Source organism: Erythrolamprus reginae, chromosome 4, assembly GCF_031021105.1.
Source record: "Erythrolamprus reginae isolate rEryReg1 chromosome 4, rEryReg1.hap1, whole genome shotgun sequence".
NCBI classification, from domain to species: Eukaryota; Metazoa; Chordata; class Lepidosauria; order Squamata; family Dipsadidae; genus Erythrolamprus; species Erythrolamprus reginae.
The window spans coordinates 109673697-109686318 of NC_091953.1; the positions used below are offsets into that span (position 1 = coordinate 109673697).

At 39.1% G+C, this 12622-nt stretch overlaps 1 long non-coding RNA gene across 1 annotated transcript in view; it reads left to right on the plus strand.

The window, feature by feature from the left end:
- The window catches only part of LOC139166935 (uncharacterized), a 123757-nt gene that overhangs the window by 71912 nt on the left and 39223 nt on the right, over nucleotides 1-12622 (plus strand). Inside the window, exon 2 of the long non-coding RNA XR_011559055.1 lies at nucleotides 6671-6770. This is a non-coding gene — a long non-coding RNA (uncharacterized lncRNA). The remainder of the gene's footprint in view (nucleotides 1-6670; nucleotides 6771-12622) is intronic.

Below are 12622 nucleotides of genomic sequence, written 5' to 3' on the forward strand. Positions count from 1 at the left end.
AGGTACAGAGGGATTTTTCTCCCTTATTAGCATCTTATTAAGAATTCCACTCCTGTAGTTTAATTGATGCATTCATACCAGTACCACTAAAATAATCACAGTGTATTTCCATGAAGCCAGTCTGCCCTAATTTGCAGTTGGAATTGGAGGCACAGGTAAAATAAAGGAAGGAAGAAAAAGGAAATTTTAGCTTCTCAATGTTGCCTTTTTCTTCAAGTGCGATGTGAATATGACTTAATTTCAGCCATAAATTAACAACAGATCACTTACTTTTAAAATAATTTTTCTTCAAGAAATATATTACTGCAAAGTAAGAAAACCCAGAGCTTTTCCTGATTTGCTCATGTTCATCTAACTAAAATCTATTTTTCAGAAATTTAAAAATAAAAGAAGAGACTGGTCAAACTAATAATTGGACATGGTAATAGGGAGAAATAGAAGGCGAGATTACCTTCTACCTCATACTTCCCAGCGACCGGTAAAATCCCACAGAGTTGGTCTCTTCCAGGTCCCTTCAGCTAAAAACAATGTTGGCTGGCGGGCCCACAGGGAAGGGCCTTCTCTGTGGCTGACCAGGCTTTGTGGAACCAACTACCCCTGAGATCCAAACTGCCCCCGCTCTATTGACCTTCCAGAAAGCATTGAAGACCTGGCTTTTCCAGTAGACTTGGGGCTGATGATCTCACAATTTTACAAGATCCGACCTTGAATGATTTATTTATTTATTTTTATTTATTTATTTATTTATTTATTTATTTATTTATTTATTTATTTATTTATTTATTTTGTCCAATACACAATGAGGGTTTTAGTGGGTATATATCTATATACACATAGTAAAATACATGATGAAGGTTATAGAGGAGATACTCATAGTAAAATATATCTAAGAAATAATAGAAAAGAAGATATAGTAATAGAGCATATCAATGAAATAATAGAAGAAGAGATATAGGAATAGAAGAAAGGTATAGGAGATATAGGAGAGCAATAGGACAGGGGACGGAATGCACTCTAGTGCACTTGCACTCGCCCCTTACTGACCTCTCAGGAATCTGGATAGGTCAACCGTAGATAATCTAAGGGTAAAGTGTTGGGGGTTTGGGGATGACACTATGGAGTCCGGTAATGAGTTCCACGCTTCGACAACTCGGTTACTGAAGTCATATTTTTTACAGTCAAGTTTGGAGCGGTTAATATTAAGCTTAAATCTGTTGTGTGCTCTTGTGTTGTTGTGGTTGAAGCTGAAGTAGTCGCCGATAGGCAGGACGTTGCAGCATATGATCTTGTGAATATGTATGTATGTGATTTGTTAACTTTTTTCTTAATATTTTATGGTGTTTTAAATGTATTTTGTATCCTGTTGTAAGCCAACCAGAGTCTCTTTGGGAGCTGGGCACCATAGGAACAAACAAACATCTTACAGTGATATAAGTGAATTGCTTGACACATTTTTAATAGAAAAACTAAGGTTGCATTAAGGCTAAATAAGGCTACTAAATAATAAACTCTTCTCTTTGTTTTGTTTTTGTTTTGTAACAGGCATATTTGGAATAATGGCTACTGTGATTTTACAGTAATTGTATTATATCTTCTTTCATTCTTATTTTGATCAAGCATGCCAAAATATGGGTAGTTATAGTCCTAAAACCTTGTTTCCCAACCTTTTCCTTTATGTGGGGAACTGCATCATAATTAAAACTTCTGAGGAACACCATCCTCAGAACTACCATATGTCATCCATGTGTTGTTTGTGAGGATTGCTTTATTTTCAGTGTACTAGTTTCATTTTTTTAATGGCCAGAATGTTGTGATATTACTTTTTGTGAAATGTTGAGTGAGAACATCTAAATCACTGAAATTGCTATTTCAGAAGATTTTAAACACTGAAGGTAAAAGATAGGCAGACAGATGGTGATAGATGGATATGGACAGCAATGGTATTTACACTTATATACCATGTAACAGTGCTTTACACCTCCCTTTAAGCAATTTACAGAGATGCCCGGCCGGCGGCTTAAACCGCCGGCCGAAATTACCTCTGGAGCCCAGGAGACGCTGCCTGCAGCTCTCTGAGCTCCGGACTTCCGGGTTCCTCTGGAACCCAGAAGTTCGGCTTTTGGCAGCGCGCCAAGGTGGCGCACTGCCTGCTGGGACTTGGGGACGGTCGTGGATCGCCTTATTTAAGGGCAATCCGGACAGGATCTCCCCCTTGCTCTGGCTTCCTCCTGAAGCGAACACCCGCCCACCCTCCGCTATCAACAGTGTGTCCTAAGGAGGTCGCCTCGGGGCCGAATAGGAATTTTTTGCGGCCTCCCCTTTAGAGGCGGCCGTTTTTTCACCTATTCCACACTGACGGTGCAGACTGGATTGGTTAGGGGGTGCGGCGCACTTAGTGGTATAGGCCTCCCTTTGGTCATTGGGGTTTGGCAGGTTAGGGGCGGAAATGGGCAATTAAGTGACTGCGCATGCTCCTTTGGGCATCCTTCAAAGGGTGATGGACCACCTCTCTCCAGGAACTAGAGGTTGGAACAACGTCGGGGATTGGAGAGAGGATGTCCATGGGAATCACCGGATCCAATTTCCCATGGGGATTGGAGGGTGAACTCCTCCCACACGATGAAGGGGCGTGGCTTGGATCCAGGTGAAGGTGGTACCTTCACCTGGTTCAGCAAGGAGTTTTGCCCAAAGTTGCCAAGGAATTTTCTGGTAGGAATTTCCGCCCCGTTAGTTTTGGCCTCTGCAGGTCCTTAGTTCATTCTGAATTTAAATATTTAAATTGATGTATTCAAATTTATTTAAATTTATGTTAATTCAATAAATGACCCATATTTAATCCACAACATGTCTCAGCGTCGTTACTTGGCTTCCGGGGGTAATCAACGTATTGCCCCCTAAAAAATTTTGGGTCCTCATTTTACCCACTTCAAAAGAATGGAAGGCTTAGTCAACCTTGAGCCTGGTGATATTCGAACTGCTAAATCCACATCTGTTTTTATTTGCAATTTCCCTAACAGTTAAGCATGCAACTTTTCCTTATGTATGTAGTTCAGCTTTGATATAAATTGCTTGAGAAATATTTTAATATCAATCTTCCTGGTACCATTCTATATTTTATAAATTTCCTCACTGCAGGCATTTTTTACATTTAAAAAAACATCGTTATCCCCACGTATGCATCCCTATGCAGATGTAACTCATTTAAAGAAATGGTTTTCTTTTACAGATTTTGACCAAGGAAAATTAAGAACTAGCAGACTCTCTTCAATATCTCAGCAGTCTATCTGGATGAAACTTACACATTTTTGAAAGTTTTTTTTCCTCTAATCGTAGGTCTTATTTTTAATAAGACTCTGGAAAAAAAGCAGACAAAAAAAAAGCAGAAATTGTATGGTAGTAGTGAGATATCATTTTAACCATGATGGAGGATTTCTGGTTATCTTCTGGACAAGAAGTACATCAACACAGCCAATAATAAGAATGCTGTAAATTATGGTGTAGGAATATTTGTCACAAACTGATACATTTGGGTTGAATATGTTAATTTTTAATTATTAAAAGTTGTGGTTGGCTCTGGCCCAGCTCCTGCCCCAGAGAATGTGGAGGTGGAGGCAGGGGAAACGTCAACATGTCCTAGGCCTGTTTTGTTGCCGGCAGAGTCAGGGAGTGCAGTTTCCTCGGACGAAGAAGAAGGTGGGGTGACTTGGAAGAGGGGGGCTTGGCACACAGCCCAGAAAGCCAATCACCATTATCTTCGGTCGATTTGGATGACGAAGTGTTAGACCCACGCAGGCGCAGACTTATGCATCGAAGAGACCAATTGAGGAAATATTACAGGAGATAAGAGAGGCCATCTGTGTTTGGGTGGGGCTCCAGTAATTAGAGCTGCTGCTATAAATAGCAGTGTGCTAGTTTGGCCGTTGTGGAAGATTATCTAATTGCAGTTCTTCAGGATCGTGCCTCGCTGTGTCTGAACTTTGTTTGTGGATTTTTCACGCCTTTGACACCAAAGCAGAGTAAAGTGTGTGTGTGTTTCACTTCGTGGGAAGAAGGAGGGCTGTGACATTTCTTCACAACTACTAGCTAAGTACTTAAGGACTGATTAAGGGACTTGTACAGCCGACAAGGTTGTTTTGGGAAAGAATGTTCTTTGCAATACAAAAAGGATGCTTTGTTTCTTTTGAATTTTGTGATAAAGGACATTGTTTTGAATTTTCAAACGTGTGTGTGTCTGAAATTTGTACCCATGAATTTTCGGGAGGCTTCTACCAGAGAGCCCGGCAGAACATTAAATAGACAATCTCATGCCTCATTCAGAAGAAAGGGCTTTTAGGTTCAATTGAACTTCTTCATTTACAAACATGTCTGGAATTAAAATTGTATTATTTTAATGTTATTTCATTGTACTTGACAAAGTTGGCAAGGAAAGGAAACTGCATCAGCCATCAACAACTGGCAAGCCACATGTTACCCACCTATATATCTTATGTTCATTATCATTTAAAAAAACCTTATATTATTTTTTTCCATCTTTGAGAAGTTAATGTTGGAAAATGTTAGAAGTTGTGTTAGAAAAACCTATTGTTCTGGTGAACCAGCAGAATTAAAACCAGAAGAAAAACATGTTGTAAAATATATCTATTTTTATACTCTGCATATCAATCTGTAACTTTAGTTCAGTTGATTTTCTTTGTTTAAATATTCTAACAGCTATAGCACTGCGTTAACACTTTGAATGTGAGAAACGACATACTGAGAATAGGATTAAAATAGTCCATTTTCCTTTTAATTCTTGACAATTAATTCTAAATTGCTTCAAACCCTGAACTGGCAATTTGTGTTGCATAGCTCTTTGAATATAGCAGTGATTGATATCTTGTCCTGAAATCTGAAGCTCGAATTTGGTAAGATCACTTTATTATTGACCAGAGTAGGTCATGTGTTTGCATATGCTATAGAATAGAATGCAATAGAATAGAATAGAATGGAATGGAATGGAATTCTTTATTGACCAAGGATGATTGGACACACGGGGAATTTGTCATTGGTGCATATGCTCTCAGTGTACATACAAGAAAATATACATTTGTCAAGAATCATGTCGAGAATTTATGATAGAAATAAGCCACTTATAATGTCTGAATTCAGAGATTAATTGCCTGAAAAAATTGGAATACTAAATGGAAGAAAAGTCATCATGAGCCCAAAAGTGACCTTGAAATTTTCTCTTTAGATAGTCATGGTAGGAAAACAGGATCTTAGAAATTATATTATCTTTAGATACCTTCTTTAGATTGATTGATTGATTATCTGCCATCAAGTCAATATTGATTCTCAGAAATCTCATTGAGTAATTTGTTATTTTAAAGTTAAAGAGAATCAAGTACAGAGATTCAGAAACAGAATATTCTTCTTGTTCTGATTGCCAGGTCATGGCTAAATGACTAGACAATTTCAAAAGTGGATAGACATAGGACAGAAATAAGAAAGAAAAACACATAGAACTTATATGGATAAAGGAGAGGGGAAGAGGATATACAGAAGATGTTTATCTTTGATTGATTTATTGATTTGTTTACTTGATGCAGATCATTGGTTTCATATACTGCATCATGCCAAAATGTGGAACATATTAAATTTAATAGATGTGCCAAACCACTGAATTATCTTTCTGAGGTACTTTTACAATGAAGCTATTGTAAGAACTGAGTTTGTGTATGCATCAGTTGTGAATGGGGAGAAGAGTGAGACGAGAATGCATATTGTTCCCATACATATTTAACTTATAGAATATAATATACAAGAATAAGTGATAGGTAAAACCATAAGAGACAAAAATCTGAGATTTGCAAACAATACCTTACAAGCCAAAAGTAAGAAAAAACTTTAAATGGATAATTGGAAAAGGAAACTAGAAAAAGAAAATGTTGGGTTCATCTTAAATATTAAGAAAACAAGTTAACTTGTTCTGCCGGCGTGTCTCAATCGCCCGTAATTACAGGGTAATTGGTCCAGAAAGACACACACCACACGATAGAAGGAAAACCCAAAAGTCTTTATCAACAAAAAAACAGAAACAGCTCCCTTTTTAAATGTCAAAGGGATTTTCTGGTACACACAAGTCACAGGTTAAATGCAATCCAAATTCTCACCCAATAACTGGGAAATTGAGTCCAATTCTAAAGTCTAGAAAGTCAACACACAATCTTGAAGAACAAAAACCACGATCTTGATGAAACTATGAATCAGAGGGTAAAACAGCAGGCTGCTCTTTTATCTGTAGCACTAATTACAGCAGCCCCACCCAACCACAGGTGGCCTCATTTATTTCCTGTAATAATCCTTCAGTTGTTGTCTCCTATGCATCACTCTACGCATGTGTGGATGTGTCATAAATTCTTGTTCAGAATCCAGGGATGATAAGGATGATTGATCTCCTCCTGGGCTGTCTGCCAAACTCCCCTCTTCCAAGTCACCCCCACCTTCTTCTTCTTCTGAGGCAACTTCACTACTTGACTCTGTCGGCAATAAAACAGACCTATGACATGTTGATGTTTGCCCTGCATCCACCTCCACATTCCTTGGGACAGGAGCTGGGCCAGAGCCAACCACAACACAACTGATCATGAAATTAAAATTAAACATTAAGAGAAGTTTTTGCTTTCTTAAGCTCAGGAATGAAGACGACACTGTGTTGGTGAGAAAGAAACTGATAAATCCAAGAAAAAGACAATGACCAACTTCTTCTGAGAAGGTTGCAGGACCCAGTGGTGAGATTCAATTTTTTTTACTATTGGTTCTGTGGATGTGGCTTGATGGGTGTGGTTTGGTGGGCATGACTGGGGAAGGATGCTGTAAAATTTCCATTCCCACCCCACTCCAGGGGAAGGTTACTGCAAAATCCCCATTTCCTCCCAATTAGCTGGGACTCGGGAGGCAGACACTAGATTGGGGCAGAGCTAGTCAAAGGTGGTATTTACTGGTTTTCTGAACAACTCATAATTTCAACTAGCGGTTCTCTGAACTACTCAAAATTTCTACTACCGGTTCTCCAGAAGTGGTCAGAACATGCTAAAACCCACGTCTGCTGCAGGCCAGCGTCTGTGAAATTAGTTTGTCCCCTTTTGGTGCATCGTCACAACAAGCAGACTAGTGACAGCTACCAGAACTTATACCATGTGTATGACATTGTAGTCTCCCTGGCTTTGTATGCCATATGCTAAATAAATAAAGGCAAATAAAACAAAGTATTGTAAAAAGTAATGGGCTCCTATGGGAACGGTCAGGAATACATTTCCGGTAGCAAAATTTGGAGCTCCGCCCCAGAGCACCCAATTTGCACTGAAAGATGTTGAAACAAAATGCATAAGCCACACTCACAGTGTGGTAGTAAAAATGTTAGTAGCCCATCACTGATTGTAAATATTAATTATATTAAATATTAAATATGCAAATGTATTTATTAGATTTATTTATTTATTAGATTTGTATGCCGCCCCTCTCCGTAGACTCCATAGATATAACAGTAAAGATTAGAATAGTCAAAGCAATGGTCTTCCCGGTGGTAAAGTATGAGTATGAAAGCTGAACAATGAGAAAGAGAAGAAAATAATGAAGATAGTCACTTCAAATTATCAAGCTGCAGAGTACCATGCAATGAAAGAAAAACTCATCAACAATTCTGGATTAGATACTGATTACTCCCAGAAGGTGATCATCAGTAGTCAGAGACTAGCCTAAACAAATGTAAAAATGGTAACACTAAAGCAGAATATTTGTAGCTCAGGGTTGAAATGAGGGGTCCTTGGTGCTCTTTGAAGAAAACAAGTAAGCTCCGAGAGTGCCAAGGACCTCTCAAACATAAAAATGAAGTTTGAATTTAATAATAATAATAATAATTATTATTATTAATAATAATAATAATAATAATAATTATTATTATTATTATTATTATTATTATTATTATTATTATTAATTAGATTTGTATGCCGCCTCTCCCCGAAGACTCACAACATAACAATAACACAATGCATTACAAATCCAATAGTAAAAAATTAAAACCAATTAAAAACATTAATAACATAACCAATATTATAATAAAATCCCCAACTACAAAATCATACACATTCAACCCAGTCCATCATACAATAGAGGTCGAAAACATAATAAAGTGTGGGTGGTAATTATCCCCACGCCTGGCGACAAAGGTGGGTCTTCAGCATTTTACGGAAGGCGAGGAGGCAGTTCAAATCTCTGGAGGGAGTTGATTCCAGAGGAACGGGGCTGCCACAGAGAAGCCTCTTCCCCTGGGCCCCGTCAGCCCACATTGTTTAGTCGACGGGACCCAGAGAAGGCCAACTCTGTGGGACCTAATCGGCCGCTGGGATTAATGCTTCAAATCTCATACACGTATGCTTTCTGTTGTTTCCTAAAGCGGCAAATCTGGTTTGAAACTCCCATGAGAGATTCTCCCAAAAGGATGCAACAGGTTTAATGAACTCATTCATTAATATTAATGCAACTAATGAAAGTAATACAGGAGCCCCCCTCCCTTTCAACCTCCCCTGGCTGCTGTAATGAATAGCAAAGAGGCAGCTCTTCTCCTGCATTCAATAAAATCCAAACCGTATCTTTTGAATAGTGTATGTTACAGTAGTAGAAACTAACATACTGTGGGCATATGAAAAAAGCAGATTTTGACTGCTTAAAAAAATCCCTATACTTGTGAAGATAAGGGAAATAGTGTCTCTTGACACTATTTGTCATATGCATTTAATAGACAAATAAGTAGACAAGGAGGAATGCAATGGGTAAATTGAATGAAGAAAATTTTATAAGCGTGTTCAGAAATGCTATAAGTTATTAGAGAAGAGTTGAGGTGGCAAGTACTGTGTTTCCCCGAAAATAAGACACTGACTTATATTAATTTTTGCTTCAAAAGTTGTGCTACATCTTATTTTGGGGGAGTGCCTTATATTTCCCAAATAAGACAAATTCACAGGCAGAAAAGCTGACACCCCCAAAGAAAGTGTACCGTACAGTACACTGATTACGGTACGGTACCTGTCAGTATGGCACCCACACACACAAACGACGGCACTTATATGGTACAACAGTATACTCCCACTATTGCAGCTTCCGGCCACCAGAGGAACTACAGTCTACACACTGTAGTGGAGACTGTAATGGCGGTGAGACAGCAGCAGACTGTGTCTGCTGTACTGGACGGTACAAAGTGATGGAAGGGGCCAGCAGGGGATGCCACATTATTACGGTACCGCTATGAACAGCTTTGAATGGTGCCATATGTTTTTCCACCATACCGTATGTAAACTTGACTACGCCTTATTTTGGGGGGTGCCTTATATTAGCAAATTCTGCAAAACCTCTGACATGCCTTACTTTCATGGTACGTCTTATTTTCCGGGAAACAGGGTATTTGTTGTTGAAGTCAACATAATTGCATGTGGAAAGAGCTTGGGAGACAGGAAAAATACCTGCAACCTAGACAGCTGTCAATGCAAAAGGTATCACAGCCCACAGAAGGAGGAAAGAACTGGGGACCCTCTCTAATTTTCTTGAAAGTAAAAATAAGGCTATAACATCCTCTGGAAGTGAAAGCTGGACTTTAAAAAAGCAGGATAAAAAGAGCATTGGTGCCTTTCAGCTTTGGTTTTGGAGAAGACTCTTGAGAATACTGTGGACATCCAGGAAAACAAATCAGTGGATCATTGAACAAATCAACCCAAGTTCTCACTCAAATGACCAGGCTCAAATTAATTTGCAAAGACTCAGCTCTCTTGGGAAGGCTCTAATGTTGGGAAAAAAATAAAAGGAAAGAGAAGGAGAGAATGACCAGTAGCAAGGTGGACAGATTCAGTTCAAGGGCGCAAACCTTCCTACTGGAGCACTGCGTGCGCATCACAACGTTTTGCACGTGAGTCACCTTGTGCAATTTTGCTTGCGTGCATGCGCAGAAGGACAATTTTCCTTCTGCAGCTGCTCAGAAAGCAAAAAAAAAAATCACTGAAAATTAGGAGGGGGGAATGGTGCTGCGCACAGACTAGCAAAAACAGCATCAAAGCCATCATGCACAAATTTATTATCATTTATTTATTTATTGGATTTGTATGCCGCCCCTCTCCGAAGACTTGGGCCATTGCGCAATCAGTGGGCCATTGCGCAATCGGTGGGCCATTGCGCAATCAGTGGGCCATTGCGCAATCGGTGGGCCATTGCGCAATCGGTGGGCCGTTATGAAAGTAGCGCACTGGTATTAACCCACTTGTGAATCAATTACAGTAGCAAGAAGTACATCATTGGGAGACTTTGAGAAAAACGAGCTAGAGACAAATCCTCATGGAGAAAATCTATCATTAGATTATGGGTTCAGAAAAACCCAACCCAATGTCACTTAATCAAGCAAAAATAAATAAGGGAAGAAGTTCTTTCAGATTTGCAAGATTCTGCTAGTAGAAGCTATGGGATTTCTTATGCTAATCTTACAATAAAAGTATTGCTACTATGCATGGTTTATGCCAGTGATTTTCAATCTTTTTTGAGCCGCGGCACATTTTTTACATTTGCAAAACCCTGGGGCACATTGAGGGGGGGGGGGGCTAAAAAAAGTTTGGACAAAAAAAATTCTCCCTCTCTCTCTTCCCTTCACTCTATTTCTTTCTCCCTCCCTCTTTCTCTCCCTTCCTTCCTCTTTCTCTCTTTCTCCATCCCTCTTTCTTTCTCTTCCTTCCTTCCTTCCTCTCTTTTTTGCTCTCTTTCTCTCCCTCCCTCCCTCCCTCTATGTCTTTCTCTCTCCTTCCCTCCCTCTCTTTCTCTCCCACTTTCTCTCTCTCTCTTGCTCTCTCTCTCTCTCTTTCTTTCTCTTGTTTTCTCTCTCTCTCTTTCTTTCTCTCTTGTTCTCCTCTCTCTCTCGCTCTTTCTCTCTCTTGCTTTCTCTCTCTCTTGCTTTCTCTCTCTCTTGCTTTCTCTCTCTCTTGCTTTCTTTCTCTCTGAGCTTCGCAGCACACCTGACCATGTCTCGCAGCACACTAGTGTGCCACGGCACACTGGTTGAAAAACACTGGTTTATGCTACCTGTTTGGAAGTCTTACAGAAACTGAGCCTAAACTCCATGATGCTTCATTGAGTAAATATATTAATTGATGAAAAGTTGGCAGATGTTTGCCTGTGGTGTCAATGTAAAACAAGAAAGAGATTATACTTAAAGCAATTTCCTTGAAATAACTTTCTGTCCTAGTCTATTTATTTACGTATTTATATCTTGTAAATTTTATTTTTATAAATAATTCAAAGTGGCAGACTCAAGGAGACTTTCTCCTCTTTTCCCACCTTGGCAAAATATATATACATTCATGCAGAGGCCTCTTGGGATGTGTGAGCAGAGAGAGAGACACACACATACAGACTCTTAAATCCTTGTTACCAAAGTGAAATGTCAAGATTTATTGAACTGCTAGTTTCAGTATTGCCTTTGTTATTAGATAGAAGATATCCACACTGCTAAAGGGCTAATATTATGCCACCAAATGATTGATTAATTGTCAGAAGTCAAGACATTTCATGCAGAAAGTCTGGAAGTCTGCATCTGAATGGATAATCTATATGTGGATTAATGTATGTATGTATGTATTAATGTGCAATACATGGCCTGAATTCTTATAACAGTGATTCATCCCTTTACCAGTAGGTGGCAGACAGAGAGCCTATTTAGAATTGCAAATGTCATTAAACCTCAACTGCAATAGCAGAATCGGGTAAACTTTCAGTTAAACTCTCCATCCTATTCTGGAAAGTATATGTTTGATCATCTCATGTGCTGATAATTCTACACAGTCATTTTTCAAATGTTATTCTGAAGGTGCCTTGCTTTCGTCTCTTTGTTGGGAAATGTAATTGAATGAGACATATTGGCTGTGTCTCAAAATTTTAGGTCAGCATGGTTTTAGAATATATTTCATAATTATATTGGAGGGGCTTGATAACTCTTCTATGTAATCATGTTTAAAACAACCTCTATTTATTTTTTCCTTACATCTTTTAAATCACTTCTATATCAGCCAAGCCAATTTCCTTCCTTCCTTCCTTCCTTCCTTCCTTCCTTCCTTCCTTCCTTCCTTCCTTCCTTCCTTCCTTCCTTCCTTTTTGCCTGCCTGCCTGCCTGCCTGCCTGTCTACCTGCCCGCTCCTTCATCTATTCCTTTTCACTCTAATTTTTGACACACAAACAACTCATCTGTCTGGAACCCTCACCGCATTTTGGACATAAATACATTAGAAAGCATCCAGAGATACTTTACGAGAAGAGCCCTCGGTTCTTCCACTCACAACAGAATACCCTACACAACCAGACTTGAAATCCTAGGCTTAGAAAGCTTAGAACTACATTGCCTTAAACATGACCTAAGCATAGCCCATAAAATCATCTGCTACAATGTCCTTCCTGTCAATGACTATTTCAGCTTCAACCACAACAATACACAAGCACACAACAGAAACAAACTCAAAGTAAACTGCCCTGTTGTGAGCCACCCTGAGTCTGCAGAGAAGGGTGACATAGAAATCTAATTAATAAATTAATTAATAAATAAAACTGCTCCAAACTC